Below are 13530 nucleotides of genomic sequence, written 5' to 3' on the forward strand. Positions count from 1 at the left end.
GTTTTGATCACCGCCTCCTGTACAATGTTACAAACCTCCATCCATAGTTCTTCAGGAACTCTATCTACCAGATCTAATCCCTTGAATCTATTTGTCACTTCCACTATATAATTGTAAGGGATTTGATTTAGGTCATACTTGAAAATTTAAGTCTGAATTTGGCAATAAGGAGTCTATGATCTGAGCCACAGTAAGCTCCCAGTCTTGTTTCTACTGACTGTAGAGATCTTCTCCATCTTCAGCTGCAAAGAATATAATCAATCTGATTTTGGTATTGACCATCTGGTAATGTCTACATGTATAGTCTTCTCTTGTGTTGTTGGAAGAGTGTGTTTGCTATGCCAAGTGTGTTCTCTCGGCAAAACTCTGTTAGCCATTGCCCTGCTTCATTTTGTATTCCAAGGTCAAACTTGCCTGTTACTCCAGGTATCTCTTGACTTCCTACTTTTGCATTCTAGTCCCCTATAATGAAAAGGGCATCTTTTTTTTGGTGTTAGTTCTGGAAGGTCTTGTAGGTCTTCACAGAACCATTCAGCTTCAGCTTCTTCAGCATTAGTGGCTGGGGCATAGACTTGGATTACTGTGATATTGAATGGTTTGCCTTGGAAATGAACAGAGATCACTCTGTCATTTTTGACACATAGAAAACAAAAATAAGGTGGTTAAAACAAATAATTACAATAAATATAGATAGATGAACTGTTTAAAGACAAACATTGTCAGACTGATTTTTAAAAATTAAACAGCAATCTCTGACCAGGAGGTATGTCCAATAGTAGAACGGGTCCACACACAGGGATTTCCAGATCTGAGGTGTGACCCCACATGGGACATTTACCCTCAGGCTGTGGGTTCAAGGCTTCCAGGACAAAATTTGTATTCAAGCTATACTAATTTCTTCAAATAAATTGAAAGACTTCCATGTTTGTCCGTGCACTGGAATAGCTTTAGCACCATTGTCCTGTCTTTTTCTTTAAATGTTAGCTCTGACTCAGCTCTCAAACCATCTAATTTAAATGAAATTTTTAAAGTTTTCTCATGGTTGTAGTAAAGAAAAAACATGCCCAAAAGAACTAATACAGATGTTTATGTGGAAGTTGGAGACAAGCTGATAAGGTGTTGAACTCAGTATGGGTTGTAAGAGAAATGCAGGATCAGGGACCCATCAAAGCTTTTCAGCATGAGCACCTGAAAGGATGACCTGTCACCGTCTGAGATGAAGGTGACAACAGGAGCACGGGAAAATACCCTCGTGGATACAGGAAAGCGTCCAGGCTGCCTGATAAAGAGATTTCTATCTCATGAAGTGTATTTACATAAAAATATTTAGTGGATAATTTCAGAATAATGTAAAAGCATTGTGAAGATCCGAAAGATTATCCCTCTTTAAGAAGATTCAATTTGGTTAATTATACCAAAAAACCACGGTGATTAGCATACAGATCATGCATACAGATAGTCAACAATTTGGCCCTAGGGAATGTGAGGAGAAACTGGTCCAAGGATACAGTGTTGGGTAACACCCCAGGGGCACCATTTAACTCTACTACAGTATGCCCCCTGGGAAGTGTGCAATCCAGTGGCCCTGGCTTGACCTATCTAATTCTACAGGGAAGAGTTGTGGAGAGAAAGGAGAGGGAACCACTACAAGAGGTACCTATAATGAAAAGCTTCCTTGAACTTGATGGCTTCCTGAACTTTTGTCAAACGTGAACTGTCATGGACTGAAACTTGCATGGAATAAGTCTGGGGTCAGCTTAAAAGCCAATCTAATCAATCAACAATGGAGACAAGTTGCTTTCTATTTCCTGAAAAACTACCAATCTCAGCTACATGGGCAAAACTTTGGCTCCCGTGGAGCTAAAACTGTTGAGGGGGGGATCAATTTGGAGGACTCTCTGAGTGCAGGAGAGAACTGTGGCTATGCATTGCAGATTCTACAAAGCTCAGTTCTCAGATTGATGGGTCTTGTAAGATCCTGAGGCTTTGTTCACCATTCTGTGCACAGTGGCATGATGTGCCTGGACTTCTGCCATATCCACACTGATGGAATTATTATCACCAGTATTATTAACATGCATACATTCTCCTTGTTGATCTCTGAATCTGCTTGGAATTTTTAAAGGAGCAGACTACTGGTAAGGCCTCAAATTGATGACCATGTCCATTTTTATTTTTAAAACAAAAGCGTTTTATTAATAACAATGCTTGGGACCAAATAAGAGGGAGGGAAAAGACATATTAAAATGATGTGGTTTAGAACAAAAGGAATTTGGGTTTTGTATGTGCAATTTGGGTTTGTGATATTCTTTATCTCATTTGTTACAGTCTCCTCATTTTAGTATTGTCATAAAGCTGATTATAATGACATGCCTGAACAATGAAGACTTAAACAAAAGAAACAAGATGTCGTGTGGGTTGCTGTTCAAAATATGACCTATTTTAAACCATGGCAAACCATCTTATTTTTACAGTAAGTTCTTCTTCACCAACTGCTATTAAAGAAATTTCCATGAGAGTCTTTGGGGAAAAAAGAAACAAAATCCAAAACACCAAGAATTCCCATTGGCTATGGGTAGAAAAAAGGACTTTATCACAGCTGAGGAAGAAATAAAGGCCTCCAGAGTATGGAGATGCTGGGAACATTACACTGTAAGTGCCTTAAAGATAGTTAAGAGACCTTGGCCATTTGATTACAGATTAAAAAAATAGGCATCAGTGCCTCAAATGAAGGCTCAGAATATGTAGAAAAAGCGGTGAAGTCTTATAATTGTGGCTTATTGAATATTTAATAGGTTGCTTTAATATGTAATAGGCAAAGATTTAATCAAAGTACCCATTCCAAAAAGATAACTGAGTATTCTGAATGGGCACCTGGAAGGGGAAAAGTATTACAGTATTGATAGAATAATAACTGCTAATGAAATATCTATACCTTTGAAGACAAAATTGTTGACATACTGAGTAGAGTATCATTGTTTCACAAGCAGTGACTACTAGTTAATTAGGATATTTTATCATAAGGAATTCAGATTCAAATAAATGCAAAAATGTAAAAATTGCAGATTACCCTGTATTTCTTGATGAATAACAGATGTTATATTTTCTGTATCAATTTGAATTTAGTAATGCAGGTATTTAGAGTAATTCTTACTTTCAAACATCATTTTTCTCCAGGAAATGAAAACTATAAGAAAAACTGCCGCAGTATATATGCTGTTCATATAACCATATACATTTTGGCTTCCATGACAGCTGTTCAGAGGGTTAGACTGAGGTTGTAGGGCTGTTCTTAAAATGCTGTAACAGCAGGGGAAGAGGAGGATGGGACAAATTGAGAGAGTAGCATCGATATATGTACACTACCATGTATAAAATAGAGAGCTAGTGGGGAGCTGCTGTGTAATGCAGGGAGCCCAGCCTGGTGCTCCATGATGACCTAGATGGGTGGGATGGGGAGGTGGGAGGGAGGCTTAAGAGGGAGGGGATATATGTACACTTATAGCTAGTTCACATTTTTGTACAGCAGAAACTAACACAACCTTGTAAAGCAATTATACTCCAATTAAATTTTTTTTAATTTTCAAAAATGCTGACAGAGTGACTGACATATGACATAGATAGAGCCTGAACAATCAGGTAACTAGTCAACCATGAAATCTTACTTTTCTAACCTTACTTGAAAAATTATATGAGGTAGTTGGGAAAGTAGATTGGATGTTACAAGTGGGACATCTGGAATATATGGAGAAAAACATATCTTTTTCTGAGATTTTTCCACTCCATGTTGAACAGTATTCAAACTGACCATTTGATGTGTGAGCTGGGGTATCCCACTGCTCAGTAATCTTAGATAAAACTGTGAAAGTGTACTCATGCCAATAGGATATGCATATTGAGATAACTTGTAACTGAATGTGGGATTTTATAGAGTCTAAAATCACAACCAAGGTATATGGGGGAAATACTGGCCTTTTTCTGGTACCTGGTTCCACTCATTTAACAGAGGCTCTTACTTGTCCTTCTTTAATTCACTCCCTGTTAAACTTAGTGTTCATTTCTCATAGATGAGGGACATCACTAGGATGTCTCTGTTTAGTTAATTAAATACATTGTCACCCTGCTTATTTAACTTATATGCAGAGTACATCATGAGAAATGCTGGGCTAAGCTGGAACAAGATTGCTGGGAGAAATACCAATAACTTCAGATATGCAGATGACACCACCCTTATGGCAGAAAGTGAAGAAGAACTAAAGAGCCTCTTGATGAAAGTGAAAGAGGAGAGTGAAAAAGTTGGCTTAAAGCTCAACATTCAGGAAACTAAGATCATGACATCTGGTCCTATCACTTCATGGCAAATAGATGGGGAAACAGTGGAAACAGTGACAGACTTTATTTTGGGGGAGGCTCCAAAATCACTGCAGATGGTGACTGCAGCCGTGAAATTAAAAGACACTTGCTCCTTGGAAGAAAAGTTATGACCAACCTAGACAGCATATTAAAAAGCAGAGACATTACTTTGTCAACAAAGGTCCATCTAGTCAAAGCTATGGTTATTCCAGTAGTCATGTATGGATGTGAGAGTTGGGCTATAAAGAAAACTGAGTGCTGAAGAATTGATGCTTTTAACTGTGGCATTGGAAAAGACTCTTGAGAGTCCCTTGGACAGCAAGGAGACCCAACCAGTCCATCCTAAAGGACATCAGTCCTGGGTGTTCATTGGAAGGACTGATGTTGAAGCTGAAACTCCAATACTTTGGCCACCTGATGTGAAGAGTTGACTCATTGGAAAAGACCCTGATGCTGGGAAAGATTGAAGGCAGGAGGAGGAGGAGACAACAGAGGATGAGATGGTTGGATGACATCACCGACTCAATGGACACGAGTTTGAGTAAACTCCAGGAGTTAGTGATGGACAGTGAGGCCTGGTGTGTTGCAGTCCATGGGGTCACAAAGAGTCGGACATGACTGAGAAACTGAACTGAACTGAACTGACTGATGTCACAATTGTTTACCTGTAAATTTCTAATGGACTCCTATGAAGTCCAGGGCAATTCCAAGGCATCTGAAAAAGTTTCTGTTCTGATGTGTCCCTGACATTCAAATCTTGGTTAATGTGAAAAGTGGCTCTTTGAGATCACACCATGTCATCCATCCACTGAATTCCATCTCTGACCAAATATGAACACAAGGGTGACATGTTTCTTCAACTTATAACTTAGAATGCAGCTCAAGAACTTATCTAAAGAATGTGGAAGGCCTCTACTACTTCCCAAGGGACATTTGGAGTTTATGAATCCACAGCTGCCTTTGTCTATTTCAGGGCTTCCTGGATGACCCTTATCCATCTTCCTTCTTTAGTATGCTCCCTGTGAATAACTGTGGTATCTGTCACTGAAGATGAGTCCAACTCTGAACATTCTCTCAAAAATAAGTGTGTCCAAGATTAAAGGTTGGACAAGAGCTTCCCTTTAGTCCAATGGGACCTTAGAAAAAAAAAAATTGCCTCTTATCTATGTCCTATCTAACCTGGGTGTAGTCTCATTAACGAGGAATGGTCAATATTCCTTTCTATGGCACTTACATTGCATGCTAAGTTGCTTCAGTCGTGTCTAACTCTTTGCTAAAGACTGTCCCACCAGGCTCCTCTGTCCATGGAATTCTCCAGGCAAGAATACTGGAGTCGGTTGCCATGCCCTTCTCCGGGGGAATCTTCCCGACCCAGGGATCTAACTCCTGCACTGGTAGGCAGGTTCTTTACCACTAGCGCCAGCTGGGAAGCCCATAGTATATTCCAAAATCCCCTATCACTGATTTAAAAAAAAGAAAAGCAATGTCTCACTCTTCTACTCTGAACTGGAAAAAAAGTTCCCAAGAGATGATCTAGGTTCATTATGTGGATCTTCTCTTGGTGCTGAGATATCCAAACTACCTCATAAAACATCTTACTTTCATGTGAGCCCTGATAATACTTCTTTGATGAACAGTTGATAAGATGCTGCTTTTGCCTTTGGCTTAGTGTGATATATGATAAAACTGTGATGTTCCTCTCTTCTAATCTTAATAGTATAAATATTCCTGGAAATGCTTGTATATAGCCTTGGAAATATCAGAGTGGGCCTTGAAGAACATCAGATGATGTTTCATCAAAGAACAGAGGCCCTGATATCTCTTTTATCTCTTCTTTTGTTGGTATTAGAGTATCTCATCTCTTCACACATGATGTACAGATGTGTGACTCAAAAGAGCATAACTTCTATTCACCATGAGACTATAGATTGGTTAGACTCCACCTTTTTATAGACTGATAACTTTAGAACCTACACAACAAATTTCTCTGCTCTTGGTGCCATTCTAGAATGATCTTTATTTTAACCTATTTTATTCCCTTCTCCAAAAATACAAAAAAAATCTGCCTCTGAAGATAAAATTAACTCTTGGGTGGATTCTCACTTTTTCTCCACATCTAAGAAATATTTTGAGACCTTTACCTCATATTCTGGTGAACACCTCCCATTTCCTGGAAATCATGTTAGAACTTGAACAAGTATGTATTCAGACCTGATGGACTTTGTTCCTGAGTCCCTGAAGATTCTTCTAGACTGAGTAAATCATGAGTCTCTTGGAAAATTTCATTTAGCAAAGGATATCATCTACTTCTACATTTCAGATCAATTTCACTATGGTGACTAAAAGAAAAAAAATAATTGTTATAAGAATACAAATAGATTAAAGTTTAAGGGAAAAAAGAAAGAAGAAAAAATGTATCTTACAAATACCATACTAAAGGAATAATAAGATTTTTTTCAATGAAATACAAAATAAACATGAAATTAAGGGACACATAAAACCAAAAATTAGTTCTTTGAACATGCTAATAAAGTTTATAAACTTATGCAAACTTGATTGATATAAAAAATAAAAGCTCAGATAAACTAGAAGCAAAGAACAGGACATAATTTGAATTTGGTAAAATTTCAAAGATAGTAAGATTTTCTGAAATTTTTATGCCAATAAATAATTGAAATACGAATTATAAAACTCTTAAAAAACACAGTTTACCAAACTTGACTCTAGAAAAACATTTTTTAAAGATGAATAATCCAATAACTTTTAAACAAAGTGAATTGGTGATTCAAAAACAACAATCCCAACTAAAATAAATAAATTTATAAAAAAAAAAAAAACAATCTCACAGATGTCTTATTGATTAGTTTTACTGACTAGTCAAAATATTTTTTAAAATTATTTCAGAAAGAAATTTATATAACTTTCATTGATATAACATGACCTCGATTTCAAAATGTTATATGGAGGGACCTCCCAGGCAGTCCAGTTGTTAAGACTTTGCCTTCTAATGCAGGAGTGTGGGTTCAATCCCTGGTCAGGGAGCTAAAATCCCACATGCCTCATGGCCAAAAAACTGAAACATAAAACAAAAGCAACATTGTAACCAATTCAATAAAGATTTTTTAAATGGTCCATGTCAAAAAAAAAAAACTAAGAAAGAAAAACCTTATATGGATAAAACAAGAAAGAAATTTGGTGGAAAAGAGACTACACAAAGTCTATTTGCATTCAAAGAACACAAAGATTTGATAATACACCACCCAACTTATTCATTATTGTTGACAGATATTTTAACTTTAGTGTTCATAATCCACAAAAGTTTCTTACTATCATTTTATACAATGTTCGTAAGATGTACCCGCATATTTGCCAGTTTCTTTACCTTTCATCCTTCGTCCCTCAGACCTTCCTTCTAGGATCACATTTCTTCTGCTTAAAACACATTCTTTAGAATTTCCTTCAGTGACAGCTGTTTGATGACAAGTTCTCATAGATATTGTTTATCTAAAAGTGTTATTCTGCCTTTATTCTTTTTTTCTCCTAGCTCTCCTTTTATTCTTGAAAAATATTTTCAGGTAGCTATTTTCTTGCAGTGCATAGACGGCAGAATAATGCCTCTTCTCCAAAGAGGCTCACATCCTAATGCCTAGAACCTGTGACTATTTTACATCACATGGCAAAAGGGAGTCTGAAGATGCAATTAAGGTTATTGATCCTAAAAATGGGGAGAAGTGTGTGTGTGTGTGGAGGTGGGGAGGATCCAGTGGTATCCAGGTGAGGCCAATCTAATCACATGAGCCTTTAAAAGCAGAAGACTTACTGACTAGAAGTCAGAGATATGCAAGAGAAGAGGAAAAAGAGATGTGGCAAGGAAGACAGAGATTCTAAGCATTAGAAGGATTTGAAACTGTTGCTGGCTCTGAGATAGAGGGAAGCATCCATAAGGACCAGAGAGAACCTCTAGGATCTGAGGGCGACCCCCAGCTAACAGCCAGCAAGGAAAACAGGAACTTAGTTTACAGGTACCAGGAACTAGCTAATATAATCAACAACCTTGACCTCCCAGTAAGAGGCCAGCTTGCTGACAGGATGATTTCAGCCTTACAGAACTCAGAGCAGAGAAACTGGCATAGTCAACATGAACTATGGACCACAGAACCGTGAGATGATACATTTGTGTTTTTTTAAGCTGCCAAATTTGTGGTCGTTTGTTATGACAGCAGTAGGAAACTCAGTACACTGACAATCTCATTTCACATATGGCTTTCACTTTTGCTGTTGAAAAACCATCTGTTGTTTTAACTGCTATTATTTTTAAAGTATTTTTTTCTCTGCCTACCTGTAAGATCTTTGTCTTTGATTTCATTTTTATATATCTGCATGTGGACTTTATTTTTCCTGCTGGGAAGTCATGATGAAATCATTTATTGGTGTTGGAAAATTTTGAGCCTTGACATCTTCAAATATTTACTTTTCTCCTCTTCTGGAATTCCAGTCTGGTATATATTGAACCAATTGACTCAGTATTTAGTTTTTCTTAACTTCACTTCCATATTGTCCATCAAAGACACTCCAAAGTACACTTTTTTTCACATATATCTTTCAGTTTATCAGTTCATTCTTTAGTGGCTTCTACTCTGCTTTTTTTTTCTTTCAGTTTTCTCGAGATACAATGGATTTAAAGCACTGTATAAGTTTAAGGTGTACAGCTCAATGATTTGATTTACATACATTATGAAGCTATCAGTGAACATCCATCATCTCATATAGACCAAAAGTTAAAGAGAAAAAAATTTTCTTATGATGAGAACTCTTAGGATTCACTTGTTTACCAACTTTTACAACACACAGCAGTGTTAATTATATCTATCATGTTATACATTACATCCTAGTACTTATTTATCTTATAACTGGAATTTTGTATCTTTTGACTGCCTTCACCCAATAACCCCTCCTCACCACCACCATGGTAACAAATCTGATCTTTTTCTATTGAGAAAGTCAATTCTTAGGCAGGTTGATAAGTCTGGGGTCCCCGAGGAGGAGAAAGGGGTCTGGGGCTCTCAAGGAGGAGATAGGGGTCTGGAATTCTCAAGGAGGAGGAAAGGAAAAACTTTTCTTCTATATTCCTTAGTAAGGATTATATAACAATAATGTATCCTGCTTGAGGATAGGTTTCTCCTTCCTGAAAACATTCTAACTAATCCTGTTAATCTTAAAATGTATATTATGGGAGTGGGTCTAGTAAGATCTTTACAACCATGAGACATTCTTTTGATTTATTGTAATAATCAATTAAAAAGTATATAATTCCCTTGCTAAGACCAGGGATTGGGGCACTCTCTGCCCCACTTCTGATGTCTGTGTCAGAAGGTTTCTCTGTCCCTTTTTCACTTTAATAAAACTCTGCTACGCAAAAGCTCTTGAGTGATCAAGTCTGGTCCCTGATCCTGAAGCTAAATCTTCTTCTTTGAAAGTCAAGAATCCGACACTGTTCACCGAAAGCTATCTCTATGAATTTGTTTGTTGTTTGTTTTTTGACACATAATTCCCTATAACACTGTTAGTTTCTGTTACACAACATAGTGATTTGAGATTTCTATACATTTCAAAGTGTTAGTCGCTCAGTCATGTCCGACTCTTCGTGACTCCATTGGCTGTAGCCCACCAGGCTCCTCTGTCCATGGAATTCTCCAGGCAAAAATACTACAGTGGGCAGCCATTCCCTTCTCCGGGGGATCTTCTTGACCCAGGGATTTGGAGCTAGGTCTCCTGCATTGCAGGCTGATTCTTTACCATCTAAGCCAGCAGGAAAGACTCTTGAAAGTCCCTTGAACTACAAGAAGATCAAACCAGTCAATACTAAAGGAAATCAACCCTGAATATTCATTGGAAGGAATGATCCTAAAACTGAAGCTCTAATACTTTGGCCACCTGATATGAAGAACTGACTCCCTGGAAAAGACCCTGATGCTGGGAAAGACTGAGGTTCAGAGGAGAAGGGGATGATAGAGGATTAGATGGTTGGAATGCATCAATCAACTCAATGGACATAAGTTTGAGCAAACTCAGGGAAGCCAGGTGTGCTGCGGTTCTTGAGGTTGCAAAGAGTTGGATACAACTTAGCAACTGAACAATAACAACAACAACACATCATACATTTCAAAATGATCACCTTTTAAAAACCACCTATTGAATTCTTATTTCAATTTCATTTTTTAGTTTTAGAAGCTTTATTGTGTCTGTTTTAATCCCATTTCATCATTTGTCTTGCTCTTTTCAAAAATTGTGAACCCTCTTTTTATTTCTCTAAAAATTAAATATTCTCATTTATATTCTGTATTTGATTCAAATATCTACATTCAAGGTAGGTCTGTTTCTTCTATTATTTTCTTCTGGCCCTTTTAGAGTGCTTAATTTCCTTTTGTTGGGCTTATGATTTTTTTTTTTTAACTATGTTTATATATCTTGGAACCTTGTCTATGGAGAGGCGTTGAGGCCTTTGAAATTGTTTCATTCAGAGAAAACTGTATTTTCATTTCATTAAAGGAGCACTTTAAATCCTTAGATTGGATTTGTTTTCTTTTTGACTCATCCAAATAACATAAATTCAGGCGGCAAATTCATGTGAGAACCACCTGTGACATAAACTTCCATATTTATTGGTGCCAAGAATCAAGACAGGCAATTTCCTTTCAGTCTTGTGGGTCAGAAGTTTAGGCTTATTTCTAGTTCACACTTATATGGAAGATGCAATACTTGAGAGCCCCAACTTTTCATTGGCAGCTTCTCTCTAGTCTCTGTACTTGAGGCAGGCTCTGGACATGGTTTCAATTCAGCAGTACCAGGCAAGGCTCTGAAAACCATAGCTTGTTTTCATCTGGTTTGGCAAATAACCTCCTGGTAAAAGCCTGCCAGTTGGGTTTCTAATTTCACTTAGTTCATAGCTTCTTATTCCCTCACCAGCTCATTAGAGCCTTTAATAAGGTGTTGTCTATAATGATTTACTGTTTTCCATGAGGACTATTTACTGTTTTCAGTGAGGACCCTGTATCTAGCACATTGCTATTAATAGAAATGGAAGTTCCGGGTGCTCTTATTCTTCTGCAAGATGAATTTTCCAAGGGGAGGGCAAACTACCACCTGTCTCTTTCCTCTCTCTTCTGTACCTTCTGAGGCACTAGGACCCAGTAAGATAGGAACCCCATCCTATACTCCAGTCATCAGGATAGGCTTGTCCAGTTCATGCTGTTGTCCCCTGCACTGAAGCCCAGTCCCACTGTTCCTACTGTATCTGATGTTCTTGCTGTGCCTGATCTGGAGCTCTGGATCTTCCTTACCTTCCCCTTTCTGCTGACCCAAATCAGTCCAGCCTGATTCCCATACCAGGCACAGAAGTGGGTTACAGCTGAGTGCACTTCATCATTAGTTGTTTGTTTCGTTTCTGGGAAGTCTACCCCATTTTCCATCTCTCCCAATATTCACTGGAACAAACACTGGAGAACCCTGTATATCCTAACCTGTGCTAGAACCAAGTGCTGATAACTGTAGGCCTCAGAATGCAGCATGGTATAAGAAAGAAAGAAGCACAAACTTCATGGATCAAAAATATCAACATTTACAACCCAGATCTTTCTCTTGTAGGTGAATTACCACTTAAACCCTCTAAACTTCGGTTTCCTCATTTGTAAATAATCTTCATCAGATCACTGCAAGTACTGGAGATGATGTATATACAGTATCTAATGTAAAACAGATATTTAGTTAGGTACCAAATGGCAGGCGACTACAAAAGATACAAAGTTGATGGGGTTGAGTCTGTGTTGCTCTGTACTGTGAAGACTGGAGTTTGAGTAATTACAGAAATAACAAGAAGTCTGCTGTTAGGCTTCAGTTCTGGTATAGGAAAGTAGAATCAACTATCTGAGGCAAAGTGGAAGTTGCCCTAGTGTGGGGGTGCAGAAAGACGTCTCAGAAGGATGGAGAATGAAAAAACGACAACCAAAACTGAGAATGTGGCAGAATGAAAACTCAGATCAGCAGGAGGAGCAAATGTTGCCCTTTAGGATCAATCGGTAAAACCCTTGTTGTTTCTTACACTACTCTTCCCGCCCTCATCACTGGCAGGCATTACTAATTAATGATGATGAGAAGAGTAATAATAGCTAAATATGTTTACTTTCCTAAAGCTCTCTACCAAATTCATTCATTTATTCCTAATAATCCCACGATAAAGGTGTTGTTTAGCATTTCACAGCTAATGACACTAAAACATGAAGAGAAAACTTGTCCAAGATTAATCAAGCAACAGAACAGCCTGGCTCCAGAAGCAAGACTTCAGCTACTCTGAGATGCTGTCTCTACAAGAAGAGTATACCATCCTGCCTTTCTCAGAATTCCCACCAGTATAGCCATGCAGGAAGCTACGATCAATGATCTGAGCTGTCTCCTAAACAGAAAAGATCTAAGAACTGACTTTTATCCAACAATAGGAAAAATATGAGTGAAATCTGCTTAGAAATCTCATTTCAACTCAAGTAATACAGCTCTTTCTTTATATTGAGAGAATATGAGGTAGAAGAGGTAACATTTTAGTTATTTATGGCATGATCAATAGTTCCTTTTTAGAGAACAAAGAAATAATTTCATGATTAGTTAAAGAAGGAGCTTTCAACATTTATACCACAGTGGAATTCTTCTCATTCATTTGTAAATATAACCTCACTTTTAGATAAAATTATCCTATCAAAGTGCAATTATTAAGTAATAATTCACTTTCTTGTCTTTATTAAGCAGCAACAAAGTCTAATGACTATTAGTGCTTTCAATCAGTATGTATCCAGCAAGCCCCAAATAAAGGAACTTTGTGTCAGTTCTCTGAACTGCCTCTCCTCAGGTTTGTGATCTCCATTTACATCTTTACTGATTCAGCAAGGACCCATAGAACCCAATTGGATCAGAATCGGATACGGGAGAGCTGTTCAGGAAGTGATCTAGAGCCCAGTGGACCAGTATCTGACACGATTTCCTTTCCTGCTACACAAGGACAGAGCAATGGCTGAGTTGGGCCCAGACAACAAGGACTTTGTATTGTATCCTTACCACATGGCCCCTTCCTCTCTCTTTGGAATTTAACAAGCATATTGGCATTTGTGTTGCTGAGACTGTCACGGAATA

The sequence above is a fragment of the Giraffa tippelskirchi genome, chromosome 11 (assembly GCF_054371585.1).
Source record: "Giraffa tippelskirchi isolate mGirTip1 chromosome 11, T2T-mGirTip1v1.2.pri, whole genome shotgun sequence".
Taxonomy (NCBI): Eukaryota; Metazoa; Chordata; class Mammalia; order Artiodactyla; family Giraffidae; genus Giraffa; species Giraffa tippelskirchi.